Raw genomic sequence first — 14,675 nt, forward strand, 5'->3', positions numbered from 1 at the left:
ATGAGCTGGAGTGGTGGTTTATAGTTTAAATGCATTTTTTGGCAATTCAGCTGGCATATCTGGCGATGGCTGTTGAGCACACATCTCTGCCCTCAGGGTACAGTTAGACAAAATGGCAGAAGCCAATTGCATGGTTCATTGCCCCTAAAAGGAGGGGTCCTGCCCCGCTCACCCCCTCAATCTTCTGTCCCTCGCTCCCACCCACCTGCTGGCGGTGGCTCCCTCCCAGGGTGCGGGTGCCCCTCTCGCCACACTGGGAGCTGATTCAGCTCACTGAGCCAGCAGCAAACTAACCTCCCAAAAAGTCAATGGTTTTTCTGTTGGCTTAACAAACTCCACTGACTCCCTGAGGGGTCAAAGGAGTGCCAGGGCTGTGCAATGGAGAAGATGAGACCACACAGCTCGAAGGGCTGGAGAGCAAAGTGGGAAAACGGGGCCTGGGGCCTGGGCCTGCCCCTTTTGGCAGCAGCAAGCTGTTAGAGCAGCTCAAGTGTCTGGCTGGGCGGCACCCTCACAGCGCACAAAGGATGCCCCCATGAGAAAGGCTGCAGCAGTTGGTGTGCTGTAAAGTCACACCCTCCCTTACTCTGCAGCAACTTCACTCGATCCAGAGGTCTTTTGTTCCCCGTTTGTTCTCCAAATTCCCTCCCTGCAGGCAGGTAAGGGAAGTGGCTTCAGCTAATCTCCTTAGCATACCTATTGTCTGGCTAAAGTACAGTCATTATGTCCAACAAGCCTCCATTGTAACTGGGCCGGGAGAGACAGGCCACAGTCCAGGCGAGGCGGGTACCCCTTTGCAGGGGTGCTCAGTGGCCCAGCAAACCTCTTCGCTCAGCGCAGCAACCAGATTTACCCAAGTTTTCCCCAGTTCCCCATCCCTGCCTTATGTCAGGGCTCAAATCGCTAGGCTTCGATTAGGTGGGAGGAAGGTTTGCCAGGAAACTACTTCTGGCTGAATGCACATACATTACACGGCAGAACATGGCGGGCCCCTTATCTAATTAATTCTGTAATTGACAGGCATTGCCCAGTTTGGGAGAGATGTGCCTTTTTTTGGAACACACGTAATGCCAGTGGCTGGGAGAGCAAATATATATTTGAATTAAATTGTCAGTGACCAAGTTTGCCCTTATTCCCTCTAGTAATGAGCAAGCATATTCTGCTAGGCTCAGTGGCTTAACAGCAATGGAGGCAGGTTCAGGATACAACTATGAGGCTGCAAACAACTGTGTTGATAAAATAGGGTTATTCTCTAAGTCTACACGACTTGCTTGTCACTGCACTCCCATGTCTCTTCCCAGAAGTTACTAAACCTCAGCTCTGCCAGGTGAGCTAAGAAAAGCCCTCCACAACTTGCTCAAGCCTAAGTGGATTCAACTACCTTAAACAGTGTGAATAACAGGAGTTTGCTAATCTGTCTCATTTTTACTGAAATGGTCTAGGGAGCATTCAAATAAGTAGTTGCATGGGCAGTTTGGAGCAGGGGGAGGGAGAGTGATGTGCTCTTCCTTGGCAGGTTACGGGCAGTCTCTCTTCCCCGGCAGAGCCATCTGCAGAATGCATGTCTCTACCCTTCCAGTCTCCTGGGGAGATCTCCAGTGATGTCTTCTGAGTGAGAAACTTTTAAGGAGCAATTAGATACATATTGAATAAGCCATTAAAACATCATTTCATTTTAATGATTTGTATCTGCAAGAGGATGTAAATTAGTAATGGCCTATTAAACTTTACCATTTAAGTTATTCAAAAAAGACCTGTGAATATTAGCAGATTTAAAAAATGATGTGTGTGTATATATATACACACACACACACAAACGCATGTACACTCACAAACAGGCACACAATCACATTACTGCAATACTGCAAGGACTGAAATCAGTTTGGGGGTTTTGGCCTTATAAAACAAATGGCTCACACATGTTGTCCAGCTTGAAAGTTTGCAAGAGAGCTGATTACCAACAATTATTTTATATTTTATGATGCATTCTTTCATTCTATATTTGGGTTTGTTCATATGGAGTGCTCAGTTCAATACAAAGGTTTGTAGAAGCTGGAATTCCTAGATTCCTCCTGAAAGCTTGTTATTAGGGAGGCTACTTAAAAGTACTTTCTATAGCTGCTGACTGCTTCTGAAATGCATAACAACAAGCTTTCTCTGAAAAAAAGGAAAATCTTAAAAGAAAAACCTGGAGAGGACACTAATTTTCCTCATTCCGAGTAGGAGGTGTAATGTCTTTATAAAGTAATAATTAAAAGAAAAACAATTACTGGTGCCTTATCTGGACCTTGCAGCTGTACTTCCCCCTTTTGCATTAGCAGTGTGTGTTCTAAGGTTATGACAAACCATGAAAATTGCATCTTAAGAGGAGTTATATTCTTTTTCCCAGGATTTGATTGAAACAGACAGCTACATTTTGTGTATATATAATTAGGCAGTAAAATAGGCTTTGAAGGCAGATTTCTGTTTAGTATGTGAGTCACACGCACAACAGTCTTTCATTCAGCAACCAAAGACTGATCTTTTTAATGCCTCAACTCGCTCAACATGTTTTCTGAATGCTACATCTTGCAGGAGGAAAAAAAAAAGAGAGAAGAAAAAAAATAAAAAATTAGCCTTTAAGCCATATTTCTCTCTCTTTTTCTCCCCCCTTCCTCAACGAAAAACAATCTGAAAAGCCAATCTAGCAAGTCTGTGGTGATTTAACCTTACGACAAACTGATTTTTATCGTCTTTCTTTCCAGATTGTTGTCCAGGGCAGCACTGAATGCTGCACCAGCTCTAGGCGTATCTAATCCCTCTCATAAAAGGCCATTGTGGTAGTAAAACTGAGACCAATGGCTTTTTCATTCTCCACCTCTCAGCACTCCAAAGTAATGGCATTGGGGTCTCCTCTTCATGTTTTTCTTTTCAGATGCATAGTTTCTCCTTTTAATAAGGCTAAAATAGGGAGAAATAAAAGGAACACAATCACATTCTCCTCAAAGCTCTTTCTATAAATACCTTCTGGAGAACTGAGTTTAGGAATAATTATCTGCAGTCTGAGTGGTTGTAACATTATGTGTGAATACAGGAACATACCCTTGGAATTTTCTGATCAGTCTGAAATGTGTGAACATGTAAAAATGTTGGGAAGATAATACACAGGGCTTCATATTTTCTGCTTTAGGGCCACATGCTGCCATCCTTCCTCACCTTGAAGCCTGTGGCACTGCTGATGTGATGTGTTGTGCTCAACATCAGCACAGTTCTCACACCTACTCCTCAGGAATCAGGAGAAAGCCATGGCCAACTTATTTGATGCATTTGCCATGCATTCTTGCCAAGTATTTTCTCTGGAAAAGACAAATTATAACCTAGTTTTAGTACACATAACACATAAGAAGGGTAGGCACCCAGTATTTTCCTGGAAAAGTGCACTTTTTTTCTAAAAAGCCTTGACCTCGGTGCTTAAATGTTTTCATTAATAATAAGCTAACAGATTATATTTCAGAACTAATTCACCATTTTGAACAGCATTACAAGAGAAAGTTGGTCTGCATTTGATCACAAACTTTCATTTGACCTCACAAGAATGCTTTTAACCAGCAAAATACAGAGCGCTAGATAAAAAGATTTATGGCTACACATAGTTCACGCAAACTCATTTCTCCAAATTAAAACAGTGTATTTTAGTACTTCTTACTAATATCAGCTTAGTTAAAGGTGTCTTTTAATATCACTGTTGAAAATAAAAACCAACAAGCCTGTTTAAAAGCTATAAAACTTTGCTCAAGGCAAAATTTTAACATGTTTTAATTCTGAGGGCATTATATTTGAGCACCTAAAATTAGAGAAGTGTAAAATTAGAAAGCCAGATTTTTATACAGATATTTGTTCCTAAATTTCAAATCTGGGAGAGAAGGGGAAGGGGGAGTATGTACTCTGCAGAATACTATTCCACAGTCTAGAGTATGGTATAATTCATAAGTATCTGTGTCATTTAAGTACAATCTGGAGATCTTCTGTTAGGCGTTCTTGATGAAAAGGAGCTGGAATGCAGTCTGGTGAAGCAATGGAGGAATGATCCTCATGGAATTTCTTTCAGGTTCTTTTTCTGGTAATTCTATTAGAAGACAGCTGAAAAAATAGCATTTGTGGTTCCAGGACACTGCAAACCACCTCAGGCTCCACAAGGACCTCTGGGCATCTCCTAACGAGTTTGACTGCTTTAACCAGAATTAGGAGATGCATTCAGAGGCCCTCTGGGCTCAGAGTATGTTGGGGATGGATACCTGTGCATCAGGCCGCTCTTCACACCCCTGTGGCTGTTCAGTGAACAAGGCAAAAAGTCTGCACTCATCCCCCCCTTAAAGAGTTTGAAAGCATAGAAAGTCTTTACGCAAAAGTAGATATAGCTGAGGGCTGTGGGTGATTCTTTGGACTGTAGGCCAGTCTTTTGCTTTAGGCCCATGGAAGAGAGCAGTTGCAGGCACCAAAGGTCTGCTTTTTTAGTAGTTATTTACTATACACAATTGTAAAGCTAATGCAGATGTTCTTAATCACATTACACTTGATCTCAACATGCCTTACAAACACAGCTTTCAAAGCACCCTGTAAGTTAAGTAATCACTGTTACACCAAATTATGGCCTAGGAAGCAGAAGCAGTGAGAAGAGAAGACCCACAGATTTGAAAGGCTAGACTGCAGAGGCTCAGCAGCTTCCTAGACAGATCAGCTGTTCTTTGAGTCCCACACGAACAGTGGCAGCTTCAGTGCATGCTGCTATTTTAAAACAGAGACATAAGTAATGCACTCAGGATAGCTACAGTCATATCTTTTTTTGCTAGTAAGATGAATGATCAGCCAGTGATGGTGTTTGTTATTTGTTTGTCTTACAGTAATGTCTGGAAACACCAGCTAAATTTCACAGCCTCTGCTGTGCTATAAGTCCTAGACATTACACCAAGGAGCTTAACAAGCCTGCTGGCGAGTTGTACACACGCCTCAGGTTGACAGGGTAAGACATCATTAATGCCTTTTTGAATGTTGGATAAATTTTTCTGTGTTTGTGGATGCTTTATTTCCTTTTGTAGGAAATTCTCACAGTGTTCCATTTTTTTCGTGACGAGGTATTCCTTATCACCAGACTTCTAAATCAAGGCACACCTCAGAATTTTCTCCTCTCATTTTCTCCTCTATTTATCTGGCTTCTTCTCGCTTAAAATTAAACTTTCACAATCATATTTCCACAAATAATAACTAAAGGCTGGATGTGCCTTCTTCTCAAATATGATCAGTGTAGTTCTGCAATGTTTAGAGTAGCACCATGGAGAATGTAAGCCTAGAAAGTGAGTAATGCCTCTTCCGATTCAGGCTCTCTTTTTTGCTAAAAAATGTAACTGTGTTATTTTTGGCTGAGGAATTAACAAGTCTTAATCTACCTGCATTAGTTTTGTTCCTTTTCAAGGCAAGATGACTGAGTCACAGAGACAGGTACCATGACTTTCCTGAGGTCACATAATAAGCACAAGAGAGCTGAGGAAAGAACCCCAGTTCCCCATCCTTTGCACTAATGAGCGCATTCTTCCACTTCTGTATTTACACTGTCCTCTTCCTTTGTCTCCCTCTCTTGGTCTTAAGTCTCTCTCTCCTTTTTCTTCTACTGTCTGACCTCTGTGTCTACATACTGCTTTTCCAGAAGGTCCTTTCTTGTACCCTTGAGGGTACATAGGTCTCTGGGTATCTCTCTTCCTGCCCCACCACAGCAAAGGAAACAATGGTGGAGCAAGGGCAGTCAGCAAAGCAAGAAGCCACAGCTGCCTGCTCTGGCACCCATACCGCACTACTTAGGGATAGTCTCTTCAGTTGTAGCTACAGTGGCCCATGTACTTCATTTATTACTATGTCTCTCACCTCGATTATCAAGATCTCAGGCATTCATCTTGCCCTAAAGCATTCCCTTTCTCCTTCCACACCTCTGCATGTCTTTAAATCTACAGTTGTCAAATCCCAAACATGTTCTGATAACTTCTGTGGTGAGTTTTCAGTGTCATTCCTCTTCCAGCTTCTTTCTGTCAAAAATGTAGCAGTATGTTTCCTCATTCCTCCTAACCTTAGCCACAGAAACTTTGATGGCTGCATTCCTCCTTTTGCCAGCCAGTACACACGCTGACTCTTCATCATCATTACCTTACTCCTATTATACTATCTGATCTTGTCTCTGGCTCATTTCAGCTGCCCATCCAGCATCAGACCTCTTCCTAGTCTCTCTCCTTTTTCACACTGGACAACAAATCCCTCTCACCCCAGCTTCCACTGCAGACTCCTTATGCCTAATTGACTACTTCTCTGCAAATTCCATTTCAAGACTCATCTTCTCTCTCCCTGGCCTATGACTCCCAGCCTTCTCTCTAATAAAACAATCTAATCCTATTCTCTAAACCTCAGTTTCATTTCCTCATGCTCATTTGTTCTCTCTGAAAACCTGAAGTATGGCACCCAGCCACTGGCCTTTTGTACGTTTTTCACCTTAGCACTACTATAATGTGGATGCTGCCCAGATAAAATTCTGTACTTCCATCCATCATTTGTATTACAAATTATAATTGACTGTGAAACATTATGCTAGTTTGTATGAAAGAAGTTGTAAAAAAATACATTGTGTAATAGAATATTAAGGCTATGACAAAAGGCTGTAATAGATTTTAACATGTATCGCCTGTTTCTCATCACACACAGTCTATTAAGCAAGAAATACAGTTTTTTCAGTATTATCTGAATGTTTACACAACACTCTACATAAATAAATAATCTGTTGTTTAAATTACTTGAGCAGAAATTGAGTGTCTATATAGCAAACTGAAGGCTATACCCATGTCTGGGTCAAAGGTTTGTAGTTCAAATTCTACAGCAGGATTTCACAGAGCTGCTAAGTTAAGAGATGGGAAAGACTTACTAGGTCATTCAGTCCATTCCAATGCCAAAATAGACTCATTCCCCATAGTACATTTTTAATGCTTTTTCCAGCCTAGTTTTAAAGTCCCAAGCAATGGGACTTAACAACTTCCTTTGGGACATTATTTATTTCACTGATTAGCACATTTTACTGTTAGGATTTTTTTTTAATCTTAAACTTTTTTTTTCTTGTTTTTATCTTCCTTGCTCTTGGAAAGACAGGTTCTGTCCTGTCTACCTTTTGCACTCTCTCACTCTCTCCCAGTCTCCTGGTCTCCCAACACACACACATACAGTCTTTCATAAATCATTCCCTCTAGTTACCAGGTCATTTTTGTTGCTCTTCTATAAACACCACAGTGGTACTTTGTTTCCATATATAACATAGATCTGTGTGCTGAACCATCAGAGATACTGACCTTTAGATTAGATATCCAACTGAGAGTCCTTGTGAGAATGCAGATGGATGTAAAAGAGTCTATGGACTGCTCTAAAGAAGAAAACACTGTTAGCATTGCCTCTTTCAAAAAAAGTAGTATCTAACATACGTATTTGCCAAGTGTATAATGACTCGTCTGTATGTTTGTATCACCAGTTCCCACAGTCCAGTCTGTGGATCATTGGCAGTCTGCAGAGCCATAATGAATGAACCACAGCTAATCTGCAGAGCAAGTAATGTTTGCCCACATCAATTAAAAGTTTGATCATGAGACTACAGGATAGGCTGTGATAAATTTGGGTAGTTGTAATGATTTACTAATCCAATTCCTCGGATCAATACGATAGCTTCCAATGTACTGCATTCAAAACTGCTGTGAGCAACCTTGTATTTGCAAAAAATAAAATAAAATAAAATAAAAAAGTAAGTTATATACAAGAGAAATGCCATTCTCTGTTTAGCATATTAACCTGGCAAATGAATCCTCAAAAGAAGTAGATTTTTGTTCTCTCTTTAGTGCCAAGTTAAAGAAAAAAAAGAATGCTGGTGTAATCACTGTGAACATGCCATGTTTAATATTGCGATTGCCAGCACATACATGCAACTCCACTCCCCCAACGTGAAATTCAGGAACAAAGGGTGCAATCGGAAGAGCTCCCCCGAGGAAAGGTAATTAAGACCCAGCTGCAAATGACGGTAAGACTAGCTGGCACTTTCAAACATGAATACATTTAACACCACTGATTTTAAAGTTGGTCCTTTCCGCGGAGTACGAGGAGGAACTAAGAAGTGCTCCTTCCGAAAGCCGTCCACTAGGAAATACTGACTTGACCCTACGTTGCCCAAGGACACAGGTGCCGGGGGTGGCGGAAGCATCCAGCACGCGCCCAAGGCACAAGCGGATCGGGCGCGGTGCGGTGCGGCGCGGCCGCGGAACCCCGCGGCGAGGCTCAGCCAATGAGGAGGCGGAAAAGCACATTTCCCTCGCGGTGATTGGCCGCTGCGGCCCGGCGCTGGCCTCGGCGCGGGCGCGGGCAGAGGCGCGCCGCGGCGGGCAGCGACTTTCTGCTCCTCTGTTTCTTGCTAAATGTTCTGAGGCCGATTGCACTGATTTATCTTGTTGCCAAGCTGTTCTGGGAGGAGGAAAAAGGAGCGTTTGCTCGTAACAAACGTGTTTTTAAACCGTCCAGGAGTGTGAGATAAGAGCCTCACATGCCTTTTGCTAAAAATAGACATTTGCTGGTGATTTTTCTTAGCGTATATGATGCATATGTCTGGCAAGATAATGGGAAAAAAAAGCCTGAGGTTTTCTTTGAGATTACTAGCGGTCTGCAGCTGCATTAATTAGAAAGGGATTTCCTATTTTAGACAAACATCACTAATTTATTGGCCTTCTGTCTGTCTTGTAAAACGTACACGAGCACGAAGTTGTAATTTAATTTAGCGAGCAGGCAGAAATTAATGAAGGCGAAAAAGCCACTAAATCATACAAGGGGCGTTGGCTTCTTTTTGAAATAAGGACATTTCCACCCTGACAAGAGGGTATGAGTTAAGTGGTCTTTTTGCAGCTGCTTCTGGGAGGTGACGGCTGCAGATGCACCCTTAGGCCTGTGAGTGGGCTTGCTGCAATTTCTGCCTCAGGAACAGATAAATAAAAGCCCCTCTTTGATAATCAGTGTAGTACGTTGGACAGCCTCTTTCACTGTATAGACATATGCAAAAGCCAGATGGGAGAGGGGCGAGAGGAGCGGCTCTCTTCTGAGTATCATGATCTAAGGAAGTGTGTGAAGATATTTTACCCCGGAATTGGCAGTTGTGGTTGCAAAAACGGCTCTTTCATCGACCATTGCTTTGAGGAATTAAAAGGATGGTGTAATGCAGATAAAGCGGAGGCATTTTTGCAATATCTCCCAGTGACCGTTCCTTGGCTAGTTAACAGACCAGCTATTCAGAAGCAATTTTCTTTGGGCTGAAATTATGTGCTGACCGTAGCAGATCACTTCCCATAATAACCCTTCCCCCACCCAATGCTAAATACAATGTCTCCTACTCACTGTATAATAACGTGAAAATGACTGTAATTTTGCAGGCGAGAAGCAGCCCAAAGTGAAACATGTCTAAACAGGGGTCGATTTTGAGAGATCAGGGCTATTACCTAAATCTGAAAAATACATATTGTTAAAAAAAACCCAAAAACACAGCAACACTGATCGGTGACTAAGTAGCATAAAAAGTAGGCTTGATATTGCTGATCTTAAAAATCCTCGCTAACCACCCAGCAACATCACTTCAGAGCTACCCTGGTGAGCCTGCGACTTTTGGTGCCTTGTAAAATTGTGCATGCTCGTTCCCCATGTGTGGCAAATACCCAGGTGCAGGCGGTCACCCTCCATATGGGGGTCCATTTCACCTCCCTGCATGGCGGGCCCGGGGCCACCGCAGACCCTGTTCCTCCACGAACCCTGTTCCTCCACGAACAAGCCTTTGCGGGGCCAGGCCGTGCGGGGCCCTGATGTGGGCTGGTCTCACATCCAGGCCTTCGCGTAGGCCAGGCCAGCAAGCGTCTCCCGCGGTATTTTCTGCTGTCCCGTACTCTAGCTGTGTTTGTTTTCTTTTCGTAATCGTGGAAAAATGTAACGTGATGGAGGGCCTGTCTGGCAATGGACTTATCGGTGCTAATAAGCCCTTCGTTATCAGCCCCAGAAGGGGAAGTGTTTTTACACCAGGAGACATGGTTTCCTCCAGGTGATTTCCAAGCCCCCCAAGGGGGTAGGTGCTGGCTGCCCCACAGCCATCGACCTGGGGCAGGGGCCACCCTTAGCTGGGGGCCAGGGGCAGCAGGTGCCTCCCGAGGGCCCTTTGGCTGCCGGGGACAGCGAGGCAGGGTGCCACAGGCAGCTTTTCCTCCCCAAAACGGTGTCGTTTTTCCCCGATGCCCCAGCAGTGAGCAGGTTTAGGTGGCTTCCCTCCTCGGGTGTGTCCTCCCCTTATCACCCCTTTGATGGAAAGTGTGTAACGTGGGGACATTAATGCCCATAATTTGCTCAGCTGGATGAAATCCAAAGGCGCGTTTTGTCACCCTGCCCTGTGCGCGTGGGACATTGCAAAAGCCGCGCTTCCACTTCTCTCCGGAAACCACGGCTCAGGCAACGCTTGCGTTTGGCGAGGAAAAACATCCCCTATCGATTTTCACAGGGAGATCATTCAGAGTGAGATTAAAAATAAAAAAAATTAAAGAAAAGGGAAAGGGAGCAAATTGTGCCTCCGTATGAAAAACAACGGCAGTCGAGTCCTCGGCCCGCCCTGCGGGCGCGGCCGTTATGGCCGTTGATGGGGGTCGCGCGGGCACCAACGGCCGGCGCGGGGCAGGGGCAGGGGCGGATCTGCCCCCCCCGCTCCCCCTCGCCGTGTCGCGGGTGGCAGCGGCGGGGTCGGGGGCCGGTCCCGCCCCACGTGTCGCGGGTGGCAGCGGCGGGGCCGGGGGCCGGTCCCGCCCCACGTGTCGCGGGCGGCGGCGGCGCTCACACGTGGCCCCGGCCCGCCCCCGCAGCGCGCAAAGGGTTAAGCGCAATTTGCAGTTGTGCGGCGTAATGGCTCCCAACCTAAACAAAAGGAATGATTAAGGGGGGATATTTTCGAGCTACACAAAGCCCGATAGGGAAGATTTGTGTTACTAATTCCTGTGAAAGGATGTTCACGTGGTAGTTATATGGTCGCTTGCATTCACAGTTCAGTGCTTGCAGCAGTAAATCAGGCGCCTGGAAACAAAAGGGTTATTTTCTGCTCCCCCTCCTTCGTAGAGGGGGAAAAAAAATAAAACCCGACCTGCCTAACTTAAGCCATATTGTAAAAATGATCATGAAATAAAATACGCGGGGAGGGAAGCAGGGTGAAGCTGAGAAATAGGGCTGATGTGAGCAGACTGCAGTACCTCGGTGTCCCTCAGAGCAGAGGTGGGGGGGCTGCCTTCCCCTGAACCTCCCTTCAGCCCCTTCCTTCAGACACTGTTTGCTTTTCTCCTTCGCTAAGCACGAAAATAATCGCACATGTGTAGTGCCAGCTCTCTCTCGCTGGGTTCAAGCTGTTATAATTTTGAATGAGGGGGCATTTAAAAATTATGAGTGAGACTCTAAATTGCCTCTTTGAAACCGGCACAGAAAAATCATTCATCATCACTTCGAAAACTGCCCTGAAATTAAATTAAAATGAAATGAAGGAGTCTTCCTCCCAACGTGTGAGTCTTGGCAGAGCTACTCTCCACCTTGTTTTTTTTCCTCTCTCTCCTCTCTCTCTTTTAAGCACTATGCAGGATAATGCCGTAATTGAAATGGGAAACATGATTTGTATCTCGCTGCAGCAGGAGGCTGCCTACTGTAGCACTGGGGGTAGTCGGAGGGTTGCAAAACGCGGGGCTGTGCGTGCGTGTGCGTGCGTGCGTGCGTGCGTGTGTGTGTGTGTGTGTGTGTGTGTGTGTGTGTGTGTGTGTGTGCGCGTGTGCTTGTGTGTGTGTGTGCGTGCGTGTTTCTGTCTCTCACCCCCGCCGGCAGGCAGGAGGAGCGGCGGGCCAATCAGAGAGCCCGGTTTCATAAAAGCTGGTCTCTGATTGGCCGCGTGGGGAAGGGCATTGGGAACAAAGAAAAGTCCCTTTCAGGTACCGAGCCCGAGCCGGCTCCCGCTCCCCCTCCTCCGCTCCCGGCCGCTGCCGCTCGCGGGTGCTGTAAAGGCAGCTTGTTGTGTAGTGTGTGTGTGTACATGTGTGTGTGCAGGGGGACTCTGATTTTGTTTTTGTTTTTGTTTTTTTTGGTTGTTTTGATTTTGTTTTAAGAAAGGAAGGTTCACGGTATCTGGTGCTCGCTTCTTCCACACACAATAAATCTGTTGAAGACATTAGAAATTTTTTTTTCCAAAAATAAAAAGCGGCTGCAACAAAAACACACTCAATGCAGTTAGAAGGAAAAGGTCAACTCGATCCAATACAGATCGTAAGTACGGTTGCGTGATGTGTCTATAGCACTTAGAGGGGATTTTTTTTCATGCAAATGGGAGTGTTAAGAGTTTTGGGCGTTGAAATAACTAGGGTTTTTTGGGGGGGTTAAAAAAAGAAAATTCCACAAGCAGGAGGATGAGTTATTTGAGGGAAATATGAGGGTGAAAGCACTGTAGTCACACAAATCATACTTGACGGTGCACTCGGGGGGCGTTAAAGCGTAGTGCCTTTTGGGGGTTTTAACTAACCAAGAGGGGGAAATAAAAGTGACACAATTACAGAGCAGTCTGCACCCCCCCACCCCACCCCTCAAAAGCAAGTAACTTGTTAATAGGAGTGATGGGGTTCAGACGGATCCCGGTGGCACAGGAGGTGTTTCTCCTGTCACATGTTAATGCCAGAAGTGCAAGGCTGAAGTCGGGGGGTGGCATCGCCCGTTTGGTCCCGATGCCTTGAGCGCTTCCTGCCGACCTCTCCCACCAAACGAGCCCCCAGCAGACCCCCGCCGCGGCGGCTGGCTGGGGGCTATCAGACCGCGAGCCACCTTCTTCAGCCGAGAGGACGTGAAAACCTCGAAATAACTCCCCCCCCCATCTCCTCTCTCTGCAATTTGTAGTACTTTAGATAAGTCGAGGAAAGGTTTATAAGGTGTTTCTCTGAAACATACGCTTTTGCCATGGCATTCAGCCCCCCCCCCCCCCCAGCTTGAGGGATCCCCTTGGCTGAGGAGAACGCTTCACCTCTGTGACTGGTAGCGGTGCCAGCGGCGGGTGGGGGGGGAGAGAGAGACCTTACGGGCTCTGTGGTGTGTGTGTGTGTGTGTTTTTTTTAAAGACCAGATCAGTATTTGCTTGATACGCTTGTCACCCATTTTTGTTCTCACGACAACCAATTGAGCCCGTGAGCCTCACGTGACGCGGGAGGCCTGAACTGTAACGGAACCGCCGCTCCTCGGGGGTTGGCGGTTGCTGGCGCGGCCGCCCCTCCCCCCCCGCCACCCCCCGCCACCGGCAATTCATTACGGCTTTTAGCTTCCCAACGCCGGCTAATTAAAAATACTAAGCTAAAGCTCCGAGCCCGTCTGACTTTGGGGGGGGGGGGGGGGGAAGGAGGGCTGGTGGTGGAAGAGGGGGAGAAAAGAAATAGACTGCGAGGTTTGCTGAAACAATAAGGGGGGGGGGGAGCGATCTGTCCTGAAAAAAGGTCGTCTGTTTTATCTCTTTGGACTCTAATTACTGAATTACTTACCACATGACTGATTAGCCCAAGCTACCTTTTTTTATTTTTTTTTTCTAGACAGCAATTTGGAACTCTGGTCTGTGCGGTTTTTTTTTTTAAACGTTTATTTTGAAGACCCCCCCCCCCCCCAAATCCTATCCTTGGGAAAATTTACTTCATTTGAGAGCACGCTCTCCTTCCTCCACTCCCACAAAATGTTTTGATAACTGGTTTATCAGATCAGTGGTTCCCCCCTCCCGCTCCTCCTCCTCTTCCTCGGCCCCCCTCCCCCTCCGTTTCCCCTCAAGTTAGTTCAAGAAATCAGATCTGTCAGGACGGGCGAAAAAAATGCCACTTCCCAACTAACAGGCGGAATCCAGCCCAGATTTTCAGTCCTTTCTTCTTCTTTTTTTCCTTCCTCCCTTTCACTAATTTATCCCGATGTTAGCACATTCTGTCTTGTAACACCCGGACGCCTGTAGGTTTGTTTCATGGGATCATTACTTACTGATCAGGAGGGCTCCGAGGTCCGGGGCTGAAGACGGAGTGTGAAGTTGGGGAAACATTTTTAAGATTACTGTGATTATTACTGCCTCTCGGTGCTCATTCGGGAAAGCAAACAAAAATCTGGTCCTCGATGCTCCTGTTCTGAATGTGAGATGTGACCTACCAGCTTGTAAAGTTGTGAGGAACAGCATTTTTTTTCTTTTTAAGCAAGGAGGAAAAACAAAACAAACAAAAAAGGACTTCTGATCCGTGTGCCAAAGTAGGGGGAGATATGTTATTGACCGATTTATACTGGCTGAGATGTTACTTGCTTTCTACTTCTTGATCACTTGCTCTTTAAGTAAAATGAGGCACAGAGTTGTTGCTGAGACGAGTGGGAACAGCATTTTGATTTGCTGGTTTAATTAAAAAAATGATAAAGGATTAAAGGTAAGCAATACGCATATATATGTATATGTATAAATATTTCAACAGTCGACTGTAAGAGGGAGAGATCCCTTTAAAAATCGTTTTAACTAAGCTTTGTCAAACACACACTCATTTGCGGTCACTGAGGCCACCTTGGTGCAGATCACTTAAAGTGTATGT

General features: G+C 45.4%; 1 protein-coding gene and 1 long non-coding RNA gene across 8 annotated transcripts in view; one reads left to right on the plus strand and one right to left on the minus strand.

Moving 5' to 3' along the window:
- Window positions 1-326: 326 nt before the first annotated feature.
- LOC135325131 (uncharacterized) lies at window positions 327-14,219 on the minus strand. The gene is made up of 4 exons (XR_010386322.1): window positions 14,089-14,219; window positions 7,356-7,426; window positions 3,196-3,335; window positions 327-2,940 (listed from the first exon to the last, which is right to left on the minus strand). It is a non-coding gene; the product is annotated as an uncharacterized LOC135325131 (long non-coding RNA).
- Window positions 12,023-14,675, plus strand: part of ZNF608 (zinc finger protein 608) — an 86,373-nt gene continuing 83,720 nt past the window's right edge. For 3 of the 7 annotated variants that reach the window (XM_026115378.2, XM_026115380.2, XM_026115382.2), the window contains exon 1: window positions 12,023-12,357. The gene's annotated coding sequence lies outside the window, so the exon portion shown is untranslated. Of the gene's footprint in view, window positions 12,358-13,856; window positions 14,517-14,675 lie in introns of those variants that run through there. The other 4 variants (XM_026115379.2, XM_026115381.2, XM_026115383.2 and 1 more) reach the window with 2 other exon arrangements.

Source organism: Dromaius novaehollandiae, chromosome Z (genome assembly GCF_036370855.1).
Source record: "Dromaius novaehollandiae isolate bDroNov1 chromosome Z, bDroNov1.hap1, whole genome shotgun sequence".
NCBI classification, from domain to species: domain Eukaryota; kingdom Metazoa; phylum Chordata; class Aves; order Casuariiformes; family Dromaiidae; genus Dromaius; species Dromaius novaehollandiae.